Here is an 18,752-nt window from a genome sequence, read left to right as displayed (position 1 = left end):
GGAGACGACGGAGGCAATCGGCCCGTCGGAGGAGCTACATTATTCACGAGTAGCCTACATGGAATTTGGATTTCCCTCTGAAGTAAGTAATATCACTTATTTGGTTTAAAAAAGTACCTTTATTATTCGATCATCAACAGACATGTAGGCTAATATAAGCCGTTTTAATATCATGTATGAGTTTGGTGGGATAAAAAAAACAAGTAGTGGGATATTAGTGAATAATTTATTCGACAAATAATCCATGTTATATATACAGGTTGCATTACGTGTTGCGTATTGCTGCAGTGGTTGGCATCATGGCTGAGGAGATGGGGTGTAGTGGGGTAATAGCAGGTCTTTGCTCCATCACCTCATCCATGACAACAAACACTTCCAGTGTGCAGCAGTGACCTCTCCTCCCTCAGTGCTGACACCTTCAGTTCCTATAAACAACATATACAAACACTTCTCATAATCATGATTCAGCTATTCACTATTCACCACTAGTCATATATTAGAATATGTACAGTAATACTGTACCACATGGGACCAACTTAATGGACTCTGATGTTTGAACACATTGTAGATATTTCCCAGCACTGACTTTACCTGATTATTTATAAGAAAGACAACTTCATCTGGTTTCTTCTATGCTGTAGTGTTCAATACTTTAAACTGCTTACAACTCACCTTGTATTTCTGCTTCATGTTCCCCCACTTCTTAGCTCATCTGGCTCCACCTTCCCTCCATCTGCTTGCTGGGAAAAGCAGCCAACAACCGGCCCCGTGGCCCTAGCGCCGCTGCCCCCGGCCCCCGAAGGAACCGGAAGGACGGCGGTCAGGCTTGGAGGCCTGGGGCTGACGTGGTGAGCGGTGCACGGTGGAGCGAAAGTCGCCTGCCGGCTTCTCAGGATCCCGCCGCAACGGCCGCCGACCACTCTGAGGAGGCAGCTGTGGAGGACGTGGCGGGGCAGATGGAAAGGCTCTCGGCCTGCTGGAGGTAGGCGCCCTGCTGTGAAGGCCTGCAAGCCGCCGCCTGGTCTCATCGGCTTTAGCTGTGCGGTCCAATGCCTGCAGAGCTGCAGAGCCAAACAGCTCACCAGGTTCCGGTGGCACCCTGCGAAGGACCCTACGAGTCGCCTCCGTCAGGGGTGACTGGGCCAACCACACGTGACGAGTGTGAACATGCATCAACATAAGTCGACCAAACTCTCTCGACTGACAGGCAAAAGTCTGAAGTGCGGCATCGCAGATGTCACGGATGGAGTCATCCACCTGAGCATCCTGCAGGGAAGATGAGAGGGCCAAAAGGAAGTGGGAGAGGGTGTTTCCAAGGCGGCCGAAGCACGCTGCCGTGTTGTAAGCTCTGCAGACGTAGTCATCAGTGACCTTACACTGGGCAGAAGGGCACCTGGGGTCCGACTTCATTGTTTCCTCTGGAGAAACAATCAGGGCAGCAATCGCAGGTTCCACTGCTGGCATGTGGAGAAGACCAACTGCCTCAGCACCCAGGCCTGGTCAGGGCTGATATGTCTCCCCAGCAGGAATGCAGCTCCTTCAAAAAATCAGGAGAGTGCGGCACCATAGTCTTCGCCGGCGGGGGGTTGTGCCTATAGAAAGCGCTAGGAGCTTTTCCTTGACTCAGAGCGTCAAGCTGCAGGCGTGCCAGAGCAGCCCGGATGATTGCCCCCACGGAGGAGTCATCAGATACTCGCCGTCAATCCAAGGCTGAAGAATGTGAGGAGCCTGGTGCAGTCGGAGTCGTCAACCCGAACTGGGAACCATTAAACTGGCTAGATGACCCCTGAGCAGCCGCAACAGCAGCATGTGTCAACCCCCCAGCAGGCTGCAGGCTAAGAAGAAGTGCCTTCATTTCCTCCATATCAGCAGCCATACGGTCAACGAGGAGAGCTGGTCGTCTCCCTTCCTCTGCTGTTTTCCAGCGGGGACACCGTCTCCGTCCTGTGTGGCAGACCGCTTCTTTGCAGCACCTCGACAGGAATTCACCCTCTCAGGCTGGAATGAAGGCAGGCAGGATAGTGGATCCATTTGGGCCAGCCTGGCCAGCCTTGCTGACCTCGGCATAATGCTGCAATTTATGCAGGCTTCGTCGGGGATGGCCTCCTGCAGGTGATCCACGCCAAGACAGGACACACACCGGTCATGGCCATCCTCAGGCTCCAGGGACGCCATGCAGCTGCGACAGGCATGCTCCATCCGGAACCAGGTGGAGAGGTAGCCAGGTTAGCATAAAACGACACAAAGTGTGACACCGCCGAGACGGGAACGCCAACACTTTGAAACACTATACCAAGTTGGGAGAGGGGGCAGGTACGCAACCTTCACCAACAAGATTATTAGCTTAACGAACATACAACTAAGTTTGAAGAGGGACTGAAACCCTACCTCAACCCAGTTGAATCCTTCAATAATACTGTGAACACTAAACAGAGAAACACAAAACAGTTATTAGTATTCAAAGCAGCATCAACCTGCTAGTAACACAGCCCTCAGCAGCTGTGTGCAATGCTGGAAGGTGAGGGGCGGAAACGCCACCAACCCAGCAAAGCCACCAGAGCAGGTACAACATACAATGTGCAAAACGCTGGCGACGGCCTCTCGGAGGACGAGCCTCAGCCCGTTGCTCCTGCCACGGAGGAACGAGGCTGCACAAAGCCAGCAATAATTGTACCGGCCATTTAAATGACCATGCTATACTTACGTACACCTCGACATGCGGTCGCGAGAAGAATGAAGGAGCCGATTGCCTGCTGACATCGGAAGATATAGCCTCCCGGGGGTCATGCAGGAGTCACAGGTGAGATTGTTGTTATTTGTACTCGACATGCGCTACCGCGGGCGGAGTTATCCAGTGCTTAAAGCACCGCCTCTGGCGGTCAGTAGGGACGAAATAGAACCTCTGTGGTACATTACCGTCAGTAGGCTAGCCGGCTAGCAGAACCTTCAATTCGTAACGTTAATGTACAATTCCAACAACAATAAAGTAACGTTCATTATCAATATGATTTAAAAGTCAGCTGAAAACATAAAAATCATGTTACAGTATACTTACATGTGTACGCGGTTTGTTGCTGACTGTGGCCAGAATCACCGCATTCGTCCGCCATTATCCAAAACTTTTCAGAAGTCAGACGAGCCGCAATGCATTTTGGGAAGTTGAGTTTATCCGTGTTTTAGTTCACTTCCGTTGTGGGTCAGTTCCATTGTGGCTTTTGTATTTGTGTTGTGACTTTTGTATTTGTGTGGGGACTTTTGTATTTGTGTTGTGACTTTTGTATTTGTGTTGTGGCTTTTGCATTTGTGTTGTGGATTTTGTATTTGGCCTGACACCTCTGGGCCACCGTATTAGATCCAGCGTAAGTTACCATGATGATCTACCCCGTAAAGAAGTGAACCAGCGTCGTAGGACGGAAAACCCAGAGTTAACACTTAAGTTACCTCGCTAAGCCCAAATCCTGCTTCGTAGTACAGGCCCCAGGAGGATGAGTCACTATGGCAGTTAGTGCTTTGCCACAGTCCAAACATTTCAGCCACATGGAGGGCTGGAGTGAAGCCTGATGGCTCAACTGCTGCCAATCAGCCTATTTAATAGTTCCTATGCTGATTGGCCAGGAACTTTTGCATGAAATCACAACCTGACCTTAATTCCAATAGTGTGATTTGTGAAGAGTTGAGTTAAATATAACAATGAATATTATGACAAACTATTGCTCATGTCCTGCTACACCTCATTATCATCAGAGTGACTGTTGTATGAATAAAACTGTCCCTCAGTCTGTTTTGAATTTAGTGTTTTGGTTATCCCCAATACAAAGAATCAAGACTTTATCATTACAAACTATTGCAGAGTAACAGTGTGTGACTCCCTCTAGTGGATGTTGTGCAGTATTGTTTGTCTTTGCTCTGAAGGTTTTTGTACAGAGTTTTGGTGTTTCCTGTCACTGTGGGCTGCACAGCACAGTAGTACACAGCAGAGTCTGTCACTGCAGCAGACGAGATGCTCATGTTGATTTGGTTTTGATCCACTTTAATCTTCAGTCCAGTGATTGGATTATTTCCTACAGTTCCTGAAGCAGAGTGTGAGATGATGGACTCTGGTGGTTTTCCTGGATATTGTCGATACCAGAAGAAATAATCACTACCGGTTGCTTGTTTGGAGTATTTGTAGGACAGAGTAACAGTGCTGTCTTCTAAACTGGACTCTTCATTCTTGGCTGGACTGAGTTCTTCACAGCTGACACCTAAAGGAGAGAAAACTCAAAAGACTCACTTAATGGATCACATTCAAATAATAATAGAATTTAACTTTTTCACAGAGAATCTTACCTCTTAGAATGGAAATGAACAGGAGGGAAAGTAAACAGTCTGATGACATCATGTTGAATGAAGGTAATGTTGATGGTTTTTGGTGTTGAACTCTGTTGAATCTAGAAGTTCCTCTCTCTTCTATAGTTCAGTAACATCTTAGCTCCTCCCTGAATCTCTCATCTCCTCTTAGATCTGTATTCTCACTTCTCTCAGTTACTCTTCCTCCTGGTTAACAGAGTGGGAGCAGCATTTAGAAAGACTCATGTTTTTTTTTTTTTTTCCAGGCTGGGAACACAGCCGTTCTGGCTGTAGTTATTAGCCATGTAGCTATAGTTACATCATGGCTAGATTTTGTTTGATCATTTCCATAACTTAAAGCTTACTTCTTGTTTTTCCCATAAATATAAAGGATCAATGAATTTGATAGGCATCCCTTAGGGATAGTGACCTATTGAAGTTGGATAATTAAAATTATGAATTAGATATTTGATTCTGGATGCAACAGGAACTAAACATTTCTCAGTGTTGGTAGTAGGAGGACAGTTAGCTCATCATCAATGACTTAGGGACTGTACGTTGTTTATTTTAAGACCCATTGGTGGGATTTTCGGACCTCTGATCACTTTATGCATAACCCCCCTGGTGATACCATTTACTTTGACATGACCCTCCAATCGACATGGCAGAATTAATATGACCCAATATGTCACATCACAGATATTGAGTGATGAATGCCGACTATGTGAATGCTTTATAGTGAGTTAATAGTCGTATAATGATGGTGGTAAGTGTACTGATAGCTCAGTGGTAGCGTTACCGCCCCATGTACCGAGGCCTCCTGCAGTGGTCCCAGGTTCAAATCCGCTGTTTGGCCCTGTTGTCTCTCTCTCTCGCCCCTTTCACTCTCATGCTGTCCTCCTGCAATAAAAGACCAAAAAAATAACATTGAATGAATGCAGTATGTTGCTTAGATGTATTTTTATGGCGTGGTGTATAACAATATCAGCCTCATTCTTTCAGCTGCAATCCCAACGGTGTAAAACGGACTTGGGAGCAAATAAAATAAATATAAAAACATAATTCAAAGTGGAAAGTAGGCTGTACGCTGACACAGAAAAGTCATTCCCTCCAACCTTCCCTTCCAATCTGCTCCGGAGCAGGTTGAAGCACTTTGAAATGTTGCTGTTTTACCCCCTCAGACTAAAAATTGGGTGACCCACCCCTCAACAAAGAATATTAAGACACAACATCAAGACAGGAGACTACAAAATAAAAGCGGAAACCAAAACTACAAAAACCCACAGTCATGACAGGTCCATACCATTAACACCGATCGGTCGCTTAATGCTTAAAAAACAATATTTTCAATACCTATCTTGTCAAATTAAAGTGATGAACAAATGATGTACTTAATTTGTCTTGTAGTCATATTTTTCATCACTGATTTATTGAGTGTAATTGATTTATTTTCCATGTTTTTCAAGTAGGAAAAACATGTCAGCTCCTTTCAATAGCTTCCATGTAATCTAACTTTAATATCAAAATGTATTAGTACACATGACACACCTGTATATTGGATTTTAGTGCTTACAAATTGTAATGAATATGTTTACAGAAAACAAACATTTAAAGTTTAAATACCTTCTGTGTAAAAACTAAAATGTATTTACATTTAATACCAAACTGTTCACTACACTGCACACACAGGACAAACATCTTCATAAGGTACTGAGATGGTTCTCCTATTTGATGATGTTTATGGAACATTATTACATGCATTTTTTTGTTTACTTTGGTTTTTACTTTTTCAGTACATCCCAACTGGACACATTAATTTAGACATGTTACAGTTTTTCTCTGTTGGTTTGGCTCATTTCTTGAAACAGAAATTACATTCTTAAAACTATAAGACCATTTGGCCAAACAGTCTTACAGTTCTGCACAACATTACAGCTCACTAGCAAAAGCGCATATCTCTCCCAAAACTGTTCACACATGCTTCAAAACTAGATTCCTTTACCATGTAAAGTGTCAGTACCATCAAAATGGCAAAGATCTTTCTCAATTGCTTTTGGCTCATTTGCATTCACTTAGTGCTTTTACCAAAAATAAACTGGATGGTTCAGCATAACACCATGGATGAGCTGCAGAACCTCATATCTCTCCCAAAACAGTTTACTTATTTGTCAAAACCATCTCATGTAAGTAGTCAGTGCCCCCAAAATGCATCATCCCTGTGGCATTCTGTGAGCACTGCAAGTCAAAATGCTTAGATGTTTTGTCACTATGGCAGAGACGTATAAAACCTAAGAAAAGGACTTTACAGTAAGAGCAGCCTCCAAAGTTTGACATCACACACACTGCACTCATATTGCCAAGGAAATTGTAACCATTTTTATTCACATATAGCCTACATAAAGTAACTCAAGATTATGTACTGTAAAAACAAAATGTATAGGCCTACAGTTCTCTGTACATGTATGAAAAATGAACACAAAAAAACCCAGAAAAAATATACCAAGCCTATAGTGCAGTAAACAAAGTTTCACAAGAGACATTTTCACTGGTCATCACTGTCATCACCCTCTGTCTCCTGGCCACCATCTTCATCCTCCTGACCATCCATACGCTGCGCTCTGATTGGCCACATATTTTCATCAACATCACAGCGGATATTTTCCCTTGCGATGCAGCGAGGGAAAAAGCGGCGTGAATGACGCAACCATCCCCTACACTGATCCCCTGTAATGTCATCACACGCAGCATCCATGGCATGGAGCAGGGACCTCTGGTCTTGAGCACGATGCTCATACACTCTCCACCTCCATGCGGAAAAAAACTCCTCAATCGGATTCAGGAAGGGAGAGTATGGAGGTAGGAGCTGCATGAGCATCCTTGGATGCCTGGTGAACCAGGCCCTGATGAGCAGGCCTTGGTGGAAATTGACATTGTCCCACACTATCACATAGTGTGGGAGGTGAGGCCCTTCCAGTCCTCTCTCATTTTCTGGGACCAGATCAGTGTATAGGTGCTCCAAGAAAATGAGAAGCTTTTGGGTATTGTACGGGCCTAAACTGGGGATGTGTGTGGCCACACCATTCTCTGAAATGGCAGCACACATTGTTATGTTGCCCCCTCGCTGGCCTGGGACATCCACCGTGGCCCGGTGGCCAATGAAGTTGCGTCCACGTCTGCGGCCCTTGGTTAGGTTGAAACCAGCCTCATCGACGAACACAAGGATGTGTGGTCTTTCATTCCCCTCTAATGCCATTATTCTCTACAATAGAGTAAAAAAAATCAAATCAGTCATACAGTATAAAGTCATACAGAACAGTAATATAAAATTACATTGGGCTATTCTATGTTCTCCTCCACAAGTTCAATATAGCCTACTACTGGCCACTACTCAGGTGGATCCAAACTTGGGATATAGGAGGTACTGCAGGAGTATTTGACACAAAGAGGAGAGAGAAATACTGAAGACAGTTTTCTGTTGCAGAATAGGCAAAATGTTGCAGTCAGATACAGTAAAGCTGGATGCTGTAGTAGTAAGAGAACACTGAAAACAAAAACAAAAAATAGAAACCACTGCTTACTGTAATTACAGTACTGTAAGGTTACGATGATAAACAACCAATGACTGACTTACATGTACATACTGGTACCGCAGCTCTTTTACCCTGTCAGAGTTCCTCTCAAATGGTACCCTGTAGATTTGTTTCATGGTCACCTGATGTTTCTTCAATACACGGTCTATTGTAGAGATGCTGATAGAGTAGATGTTTTGGAATATAGCGTTGTCCAGAAGGATTGTGTCACGGATCTGTCGCAATGTGATTGCATTATTTGCAATCACTATGTTACAGATCTCTTGTTCTTGGCGCTCATTGAGAAGTTTTCCTCTGCCACCCATGCGAGGTTGTCGCCCAATTCTAGACATAGAAGTAAAAGAACAACACTGCATTACAACTTCCAATGTATATGTCATGTATTTGTTAAAGAATGACTTACAAATGCATTGAAGTTTTACTTACAACTGTAATGCAACACTGCACAGTGAATGGAATTCTACTCTAAACTGTAATTAATATATCCAATTTCCTTCCTTCAATTTACAGTATTTTCTTGTCATTTTTAAAGTGTCATACATAACATCACATTGAGATACTGTAAGCTACAGTATTACAGTACAGTACTGCAGGCCTCCCGACAACACACACACACACAGAGTGAATAGTTTATACATGTCTTGCTTTACAGTATGGACAGTACTATATATAGGCTACTGTAATGTCTCCTATACAGTAATTCCATCATTGACGGAGTACATACCTGTTTTCCGTGCGAAATGTTTGGACAATGGAAGAGACTGTAGAGCGGGGCACATTTGGCTGCACTCTGCGACCTGCCTCTGCCATTGTGAGGCCATGATTGATGACGTGGTCTACAATTGTGGCCCGAATTTCATCAGGCACAACTCTGTGTCTTCTTGCTCCTCGGCCTCTTCCGCCTATTCCACCACGCATCCGCACTCCTCCTCCTCCTCTTCTTCTTCTTCCTCCTCTTCCTCTTCCTCTTCCCCCTCTTCCTCTTCCTCCTCTTCCTCTTCCTTGAGCAGGGAGTTGCTCATGATCATTTTCTTGGCCAGGTACCTCCATGTTTATACTGCAAAAGGTACAGGCCCTAGCCAAGCTCTATATATACGCGTTTGGCAGCATTCACAATCATAGACAGCACCAGTCAGGTGGCTAAATAGCTGATTGATTGGTCATCTGAGATGTAGGAACTCCTCCTTCGTTAGTCAAGTTCTAATTTCACCTGACTGTCAATTACTGTCATGAATTTATGAAATGCTGCAAGAAATTCATATGGTTTTCATGGTATTAGCCTACAGTATGTTGACTAATTTTGACAGTTGAACAGACTATTGTGCATATGATGATTTACACAGTGAAATCATGCTGACATGTTTTGGAGAGAGCAACCATTAGACTGAGAATCAACTAATCAGCTTAGATCAGCAAGATCTATTCATTTGGAAAATGTGCTAAATGTATGCTCATTGTGCTAACTCTAGGGTACTTGTACATAACCATTTGCAAAGATGCACTAAGACACTTGAGACATGTACTAAGACATTTGCAATTTGATGAAATCAATGAGAAATGCCATTCTGTTGTGAACATTTGCAAGGTGGTTTGGAGATTTGTCCATGTTATTTTGAGAATGTAATTTCTGTTTCAAGAATTGAGCCAAACCAATAGAGAAAAACTGTAATCAAGTAAAAATAAAATAAAAAGAACAATAAACAAACAAACAGAGCCTGTGAGAAAACCTGATGGTAGCCACATAAACAAAAAAAAGCTACTTTCAAAGAGTTGTAAGAGTGTCCTTATTTTGTCAGAGCAAAGTGTCCATTTCTGCCATCTCCTTGCATAAATATCTTTCCTCAAACCTATACATAAGTCAATCTTTCCATTTTTTTATTTATATGTATGAGATCAAGCCGTTGAGCCTGCTTGTAGTTATGGCTTTCCTTGCTGCTGTAAGGAGTATCTTTACCAAGTATCGGTCCCCTTGTAGTGTTATGGTGAAATATGACACAAGTACAAGTGCATAACAAAGTAATCTTATATCCAAGCAAAATACAGTTTTTTAGGATTACTAAAACATTTTTTTTAATACTTTTAACAATTTTCCTAAACTCTTAACGCACCAACACACCTACCACACACAATTGGTAAAACGCACCAACACACCTACCACACACAATAAATTAAACTCCAACACTAATTTTCTAAATATAATACCACCAAACACTGCACTGCACTAACACCAAACACTGTCTATTCAAAAATCAAAATCTTATTTATAGTGTCATATCACAACAAAAGTCATCTCAGGACACTTAACATATTGAGCAGGACTAGAATTGCTCCTGATTTTCAGAGTCAATACAATTTCAAAGTCCCAACATCACCCAGGGGCAAGCGTTACAGCGACAGTGGGGAGGAAAAACTGCCTTCATAGGCTTTTAGGCAGAAATTTTGTTAAATATTTCTAACTCTTCATTTCAAAATAGAACACATCTTTCTCTGCACACACTAACTTTACCAAAACACTGGAAATCTGACTCAAAATTAAATTATTTTGTCAAAGAATAACACTTGTTTTCACTTCACAAGGTACACGCAGTCAATTAAAGTACACCAGGTTTCAAAATACTGGCTATTATTGACATTACAAAAACTGCATGGACTTTTATGTTTCGGTTTTACAGGTATTTGCATGCAAAACATGCAATCCATCGTTTTTACACTAAATTTCTTGGTTGGGAACTGTATGTCTACATGTAATGTTCACATTCAAAAGCATTCCAGTAAAACGCAAATCAGTTTTTTCCTTTACTGTTTACTACAGGAGGTACAGTAGAAATACTGTTTACAGTATGATAGAACAGAAAAAGTTTTACAGTATTGCTTACAACAAAATATCCATGAAACACACAAGAACATTCTGAACAAAAAAACAACAGCAAAAAGCCCAGATAAAAAGTTTGTCTTTTTCTGTTTCTGTTTCCAAAAACATCACTCCTCAAAGTCCTCCTATAAGTGCCAATGTAATAGAGTCTAAGCCTGACTTTACCCAACATAAATCAGCTGTGTGTCAATTATTCAATTGTTTGTTTATCATCAGCTGAGATATATTGTTTTTGAACTGATATCATTGCAGAAGCAGAGGTTTGATACTGTATCTAAGGTTTGGAATATTGTTTTTGCTATTGTGGGATGTTGTGTGTTAACATTCGTAAATAACACAAAAACAATCCATCATTTTGTTGGGAGGTATAGCTTGTCTGTTAAGAAAATGTAAGCATTGTAGAAATGTGTCCACTGACTGCATATTGTGTGAAAACGACATGAAATGTGTGAATGGTACGGACACAAAAGACCGATGCCAGGCCAATTGTGTTTAGAGTTTTGAAAATGTGACAACTGGTTGGACAAACGCTTGTTAGCGACTGAAAAAAACTGTAACAGAAGAGATAGTATCAACAGTAGTAGTCCATGGCAGCAGGCACCAAGTGTATCCGTCTGCGGCCTGCAAGAGGGAGGCGTGTCGAGTAGTAGGCACTGTAGGGGGCGTGTCGCGTAATGACGTCACTACGCGACACGCCCCCCGCCACTACAGGGAACGCCCTACACACGGTTCTTAAAGGGCTTACAAATGTTATTATTACATTTTTAATTGGGTAAAAACAATTAAGGCAGGATTTCATTTATATTAAAATTTAGATGTAAAATTTTCTGACTTTGTCACAAGAGAAAACACAAGATAATTAACAGACAGGAATTCATGAGCTAAATGTCAGTGCTTATGTGGGAGTAAGAGCGTAATGTGTTGATATATATATATATATATATATATATATATATATATATATATATATATATATATATATATATATATAAAAGTAGTGGCCTACCCTATATTTATTTATATAAATAAATAAAAGTAGTAAATAATAATGTCAGTGCTTATGTGGGAGTAAGAGCGTAATGTGTTGATATATATATATATATATATATATATATATATATATATATATATATATATAAAAGTAGTGGCCTACCCTATATTTATTTATATAAATAAATAAAAGTAGTAAATAATAATGTCAGTGCTTATGTGGGAGTAAGAGCGTAATGTGTAGATATATATATAAATAAATAAATATATATATATATAAATAAAAGTAGTGGCCTACATAACAAAATTAAAATAATGTGATGACAATAACTTTTATTATTCCTTAATGGGGAATTCATTTGTGAATCTCTCCATTCTGTAGGTTACTGAGCAGTGTTGCTCCCTTGCTTTCTCTCTTGATATCAGCAGGGATCATCAGCAGCATTCTCCTGGAGCTTGAGTTGCTGGCCCTCTCGCCCTCTCTCCTACCTGCAACACCTCTTGGGCTTTGTTTGGTATTCTGATTTCCTTTATTTCCCCCTACAACACACACACTACTGTACTCATGCACTCACAGCACTGATCATAGACCATAACTTTCTTTTTCATGGTCGTTTTGTGACAAGTAGCAATTCATCTCAACTATATTTGGTCTGTCAAACGTATTTGTAGTGAAGAAGAGATCTATTTAAAAAAAACCAAACCAAAACATTTCAAGGCTCATTTTTTTTTTATTTTATAGCCTGCTCAGAAATGCCTCAGAGGAGAGGGCTTCTTCCAGTTTCTCCTTGTAAATTTGGAGCTTCTTTGCTCCCTCCTTGGACATGTGCCCCACCAGGGCTTCGGCCATCACATTTAACTCACTGTCAAAAAAGAACAATAAAGGTTTCAATTACATGTTACATCACACATTGATGTGTCATGTGTCTATCATCAATTCTTTACATATTAAATACGTACAAATGGCTTCCTCTGCACTGTATTGAATCACTTCTTGATACATAATATTTAGTGAGCTAGTCTTGAGTAGAGTGGCTGTTAATCGCCTGTTCGTCTGCTCAGGGTGATGCGCATTTATTGAGTCCCTAGCAACGGCTCGTTTTACCTAGCAACGGTCTGGTATTGTGTTATTGTTCCCTTCCCCTAACCTTTAAGAAATGGTCACTTTTGTGACTGTAGGAAGTACGTGTTTAAATGTAAATGTGAACAATAATTTCAAACAAACTATTGCTGCACTAGACCACGGTGAGAATAATGTTTTTGAATGAGCTGGTCAATATTATAGCAGAGTTACAATTTATTAGTTACACCAGATTGCTGGCTAAGTTACAACACCCAATTCTATTTGGCTCAACCTTTTAGGATCATTTGCAATAAAACGTATGTATACGCTGCATGTCACTTATCAAACAGGCAAATAACCCTCTGAAACTTTGCTAACGTTACATTTTGCTGAGTCGGCAACGGGCTGGCTTCGTTCTGTTTATACACTTATATTTAATAATATGGATAAATATAGCCTTACTTCCTTAGTCCATCGCTAAACACAATTATTATATACATTAATCGATGAATTAATTAAATTACACTGACACTTACAGTCTGCATATGTTCGGCCATTCAGACTAGTCAAGTTTTACGGCGGAACTGGTTTACTTCCTGTTTTGTTATCCGTTTTGGCGGTCTCATTTTACATCTCGCGTGGTTCAACGTGACTTTCCCGTGTGGAGGGGGCGTGTCGCGTAGTGACGTCACTACGCGACACGCCTCTACGCGAAACGCCTCCCTCTTGCAGGCCGCAGACAGACCCCTCTCGCAGGCACAGCCACACCGAGATGGATCCATCCCAACCATGTCGCGGTAGACCAAAAAGCAGGAGTAGTTGAGCAGTCACACAGCAGCAGGTGGAGCTACTATATGGTGTTTCCAGCATCAGGCCAGTTAGCAGTCTGCATCGGTCAGGAGGACCTCAGTGGACTCTGCTGGACCAGAAAGCATAGCAAGACTCTCGGGAGTAATCCTGGGAGTAGTCAAGTTAGTAACAGTAGATGCCAATTTTAGTCAATTTTTTTAATCAATAGTCAGTCGCCTTAAAAATACAAGCAGTAAGAGCTTCTTTCCAGAGTAGAAACTGAGGTGCCTGGAGGTCAGAATGATGTCTGTTGAGTTTTATCAGCAGAGTGGTGCTGCTGACGATGCGTAGGAAGGAGGCTGACGACTTCTCTCATTATAGAACATTTATTTCAGAACAATGAAATGTGGCCATCTGCCGGTTGGGTTGAGCGCGGACTGACTGGAATATGAAAAACGTCCCGCATAAAAATGTCCATGTACGGGAAGCCCATTAGGTCACAATACAATACATGAACATTCATTACATTAATTATTGTGTGTGCTCTTTCGCCCTCTTGTGTCTCTAAGAGTAAACAATATTTACAGTCATGTAACCTGAGAACATAAAAATAGGCTTACATTTTAACACCCCCACTTGTACTCAGGTTGGTAACACAAAAACACCAAAACAAGATTAAACAAATGTGTACCTTTGGCTTACACATATTAGTCACCAAAAAGAAGACCTGCAAACTTTCCCAGTTTGAACTTGCTGACAGGCTTCGTCATCACATCAGCGACCATTTCATCAGTAGCACAATACATTAAATTCACCTTTTTCAGTTTTCCTTCATCGTTTGCAGCGATGATCAAGTCATCGACCCACACAATTATGATCACTTTCCCTTCTTTAGACTCTTGGGAATAAACACAGTGGTCAGCTTGGTTTTGTGTGAAACCATTTTCAGTTAAGCAATCATGTAAAACCCTGTTCCAGTTTCTTCCAGACTGTTTGAGACCATAAAGCGATTTCTCTAGCCTATAGACTACACCCTCTTTTTCTTCATAGCCCTCTGGTGGATTGATGTAGATTTCGTGGTCGATGGGGGCGTGTAAGAACGCGGTTTTCACGTCCATTTGGTGGACCAGTAAATTTTCCTGCACTGCCTTCTGTAGCACAATTCTAACACTGGTTAGGTCTGCTGTAGGTGAAAACGTTTCCCCATAGTCTACCCCCATTTTCTGGCTGTAGCCCTTGGCTACAAATCGAGCCTTGTACTGGTCATTCCCATCTACACCAGACTTGATTGCGTAAACCCACCTACCCCCCACTGGTTTCTTGCCCACGGGTAGTGTTGTCGGGGTAAAGGTTTTATTCTCATTTAGAGACTGGATTTCCTCATTCATTGCTTTTCTCCATTCTTTTGAATTGTCTGACTGCATTGCTTCACCATAAGTTTGCGGAATGCCACAAACTGCTCTGCAGCAGTAGTCTACTGTGACATGCATCCCGTCACTATCACTGTCTTCTCTCACGAAGTCGCCTAGGTAATTTGGTGCCCTCCTTTCTCTTGTTGGATACCGCCTACTCTCAGGATCGATGCTTGTAACACTTCCAGTTTCATTATGCTCAGTAGACTCATTTGCTGCCCTTGGACTATCGCAATGTGGACTTTTACCGGGTTCATTTTGCTCTAGAGCCTTTTCTGCACTCCTGTTGACCCCCTGCGTCCCCCTAGTCCTGACTCTGTGCCCCACACCGTCATCATTTAGATCTGGCTCATCTGTCTGTGTTTGTTTTTCTGCAGCTGTTTTGCTCACAAATTTCACCAGCCTGTGTTTTTGCACTTTGTTTGTATTTGGGTGATACACCAAATACGCTGGGCTATTTTTATCGTACCCCACAAAACGCCCCTGATCACACCTGGAGTCAAGCTTTCCCTTTTTCTGCTCATAATTGTAGCAAACAGACCCGAATCGTTGCATTCTGGACACATTGGGCTTTTTGTTTGTCAACATCTCGTAAGGAGTCAGCCCTGTGCGCTTGTTCAAGCATCTGTTGCGTACCGTTGCTGCTGTTTGTACTGCGTAGTGCCAAAGGTGTTTTGGTAACTCACTTTCAATTAGCATGCACCTGCCCATCTCGAAAAGAGTACGCCACCCACGTTCTGCTGTTCCATTTTGGTGCGGTGAGTACGGAGCTGTCGTCTCATGCCTAATTTTGCTTTTCCTCAGCAGCGCCTGGAAATCACCACCTGTGAACTCAGTTCCATTATCAGATCGCATACACTTCACCTTCCCATAAGGGGATACATCTGCAAGGAATTTTTCAGTTGCCTGTGTAGCAGTATGAAGTTGTGTGGCTCTTCCCAGCCAATGGCTGTGAGAGAGCACCTTATAAAAGGCAGGCAGAAGGCACCTGGCTGTCCTCCTGCTTGACGGATCCTGGGTCACGTCACTTCCTGACGCCCTCCACTTCCGGTTTCATCTGGTGGCCGGTAGGCTGGCGGCGGCGACTGCAGTTTGTTGTTATGCTGTCCATTCAGTTGTTCATGCTGGTTATTTTATTTCAGAGGCTCGCTTGGGTGTGCTGCTGGCTGCACGCTGCTCGCAGCTGGCTGCTCACCGTTCGCTGTGTGCGGCTCGCTGTCCGCGGCTCGCTGTCCGCTGCTGGTCGCCCTCAGGTAACCGAGCGCTTTGCTCTGCGCCGTGCCGATCGGGATCGTCTGACCGGTATGTAGCACAGTGATTGTAGCTTCCTCCTCCAGCCATCAGTAAGTTGCTAATATCCGTTTCTATTGTAGGGTAAAGATACCTGTGTAGCAGCACCCGCTAACCCGTCTGCAAGACATCGCTGCTGCTTTGCTTTACTTCGCTTGGTTTTGCTTTACTATATTATGGTTTGACTGTTGCTAGACATTGCTGCTGCTTGGCTTGGCTTGGCTTTGCTGCTTTGCTTTCCACTGCTTGCCTACAGACTGTGATTCGTAACCGCCACTGCGGTGAGCTACTCCAACGCTGTCTGTCTAGCTCCTGGCTGCTCACTACAGCTGGCTAAACGCTAGCTTCTTTGTCCAGGCAGTGTTGCTGTTTTCGGACCTGCCGCATCTTAACGTGTGTGTGCGTGTGTGTGTGTGTGTGTGTGTGTGTGGGTGAGAGAGTGTGTGAGAACAGTGGGAAAGTTTATTTTATTTTCTGTATGATTAGTTGCTCTTTATGGCATTTCTTTGTTTCTGTTGTAACCATTGCTTTTACTACAACCTGTAATTCTGACTTTTATGTTGGCTTTACAGTTATTTTGGTTGCAGGTAAATTTCATTTGTGATTAGGTAGACTCTGTTACTTATTTGATTTGCTATTGTGTTATTAGATATTTTGTGTATTTAGTTTCTTGATTTTTTTGTGTGTTTTGTGATTAGTTGCATTTAATTTCTTTTGTTTCTCACTTGTTGTCCTCTGATTGGTTTCCCTTTCTTTGCCCCCTGAGTGAGTAACTTATTGATATTGGTGTTTTTTTAGATTTTCGAACAGTACTTAATAAAACATGTTTTCTTTGTACCCCGAAATGCTGTCTCTGTCTCCATTGTGAAACGAACCTGAGTGCCTTTCGTTGGTTAGTAATAATAGTCTAAGAGAAAAAAAGGGTCCCTGGGTGAAACCCCCAGGGTGGCGTTGTTTGACGTAAAGAGAAATTAATTCTTAATCAAGTACTGTCTAAAGCACGACCCTCGTGACGCCACAATCTGGCGTTGTTGACAGGATTTGCAATTTGAGAGCAGAGACGCATGTTCTGGTTTTTTTGTTTATTTTCCCTTTCTTTCTGTTCCCTCCTTTGAATGGGAAAACCTGTGGCAGTGTTACTATTTTAAGTGTCGGTGTCTGACCTGTGTTTTTCTTTCCAAAGCAAAGCAGCAGTTGGTTTCTTGGATCTGAGGGGTCCTATGAGGAGCCCGCCTGCCTTCCCTTTTTCCCTGGTCTTATCTTCACGGTAGGAAAGCCTTAGCTGGTGAGTTGTAGTAATGGAGGCAGAATTGCAGGAACTGAGGGAAGTAGTCGCTCAGCTAAGAGCGGATAACGAGAGGCTGAGACAGGAACAGGTTGCGGCCGTGCCTGGCCCTAGTACAGCGCCCTCAATTTCTCTCACACCTGCTACTACTTCTACCGCCAGTGCTCCTTTAACGGAGCGACTGATTTTTGTGCCCCGAGACAGAAAATGTCCCATATTTAGGGGAAAGTCAGGGATAGGGTTAACTGAGTGGCTAGAGGAGGTGCAAGCCTGTATGAGAGCACGTCACTTGTCTGCATCCGATCAGGCGTTCTTCTTATTTGACCACCTAGAGGGGGAGGCACGTGAGGAGATTAAGTATCGCTCCAGTGGAGAGCGTGCAGATCCAGCTCAGATCATTGAGGTGCTACAGGAGCTATATGGATGTGTAGAGTCTTATGTAGCGTTACAAGAGGCCTTTTTCTCTCGACGGCAGCACGAGGGGGAGACTCTGTTAGAGTTTTCCCTTGTGTTGATGGGTCTCATGACATCTGTGAAGCGGCGTGCGCCCAGTGGCATACCCAACGCAGAGGTTTTGTTGCGTGACCAGTTTGTGGAGCATGTGCTGGATGGGGCTCTTCATCGCGAACTGAAGCAGTTTGTGCGCCGGCAGCCTACAGCTACTTTATTGGAGGTTAGGAGTGAGGCGATCAGGTGGGAACGAGAGGGCTTACCCGGGGGTGTTAGGGGTCGTAGTCATTCTGTCCCTTCGATCTTCGGTGCTCAGCGCGTGGTTCAGGGTAGTAGCCAGGGAGGTGTTGGTTCTCCACAGGCCTCTGAGCTACGTGAGTTGAGGGAAATGCTAAAGTTACAGCAAGAGCAGTTAAATCAACTGACTCAGAGCATTTCCCGTCTGCAGGGCCCTCAGCAGCATAGCCGTGTAGCCTCTCGTGGTCCCATAATTTGTAGGCGATGCCAGCAACCAGGTCACATCGCTAGGGAGTGTGATGGGGCCCGGGTCCCTTTCCGCACTCAGCCTCCGTTGCCAGTCTCTCAGCCAAGCAAGCCGTTCCACCCTGCTCAGGTGCCGGAAAACTAGCGCCCGCCGAGCTGCAGAGTCACAGTTCGGGCGGGGCAAGTACAGGCTCAGGGG

The 18,752-nt window shown here is 43.2% G+C and overlaps 2 long non-coding RNA genes across 2 annotated transcripts in view; both read right to left on the bottom strand.

Annotated features, from left to right (window-relative positions):
- Positions 1–324: 324 nt before the first annotated feature.
- Positions 325–18,752, bottom strand: part of LOC311011721 — a 78,752-nt gene continuing 60,324 nt past the window's right edge. Inside the window, exons 2-3 of the long non-coding RNA XR_014596944.1 lie at positions 673–733; positions 325–425 (exon numbers count right to left, since the gene is read on the bottom strand). This is a non-coding gene — a long non-coding RNA (uncharacterized lncRNA). The remainder of the gene's footprint in view (positions 426–672; positions 734–18,752) is intronic.
- Positions 6,594–8,383, bottom strand: LOC311012345. Its single transcript, XR_014597032.1, has 3 exons — positions 8,346–8,383; positions 7,961–8,243; positions 6,594–7,588 (listed from the first exon to the last, which is right to left on the bottom strand). It is a non-coding gene; the product is annotated as an uncharacterized lncRNA (long non-coding RNA).

Source organism: Eutrigla gurnardus (assembly GCF_963514095.1).
Source record: "Eutrigla gurnardus genome assembly, chromosome: 4".
NCBI lineage: Eukaryota > Metazoa > Chordata > Actinopteri > Perciformes > Triglidae > Eutrigla > Eutrigla gurnardus.
This window is presented reverse-complemented; position numbering and strand designations above follow the sequence as displayed.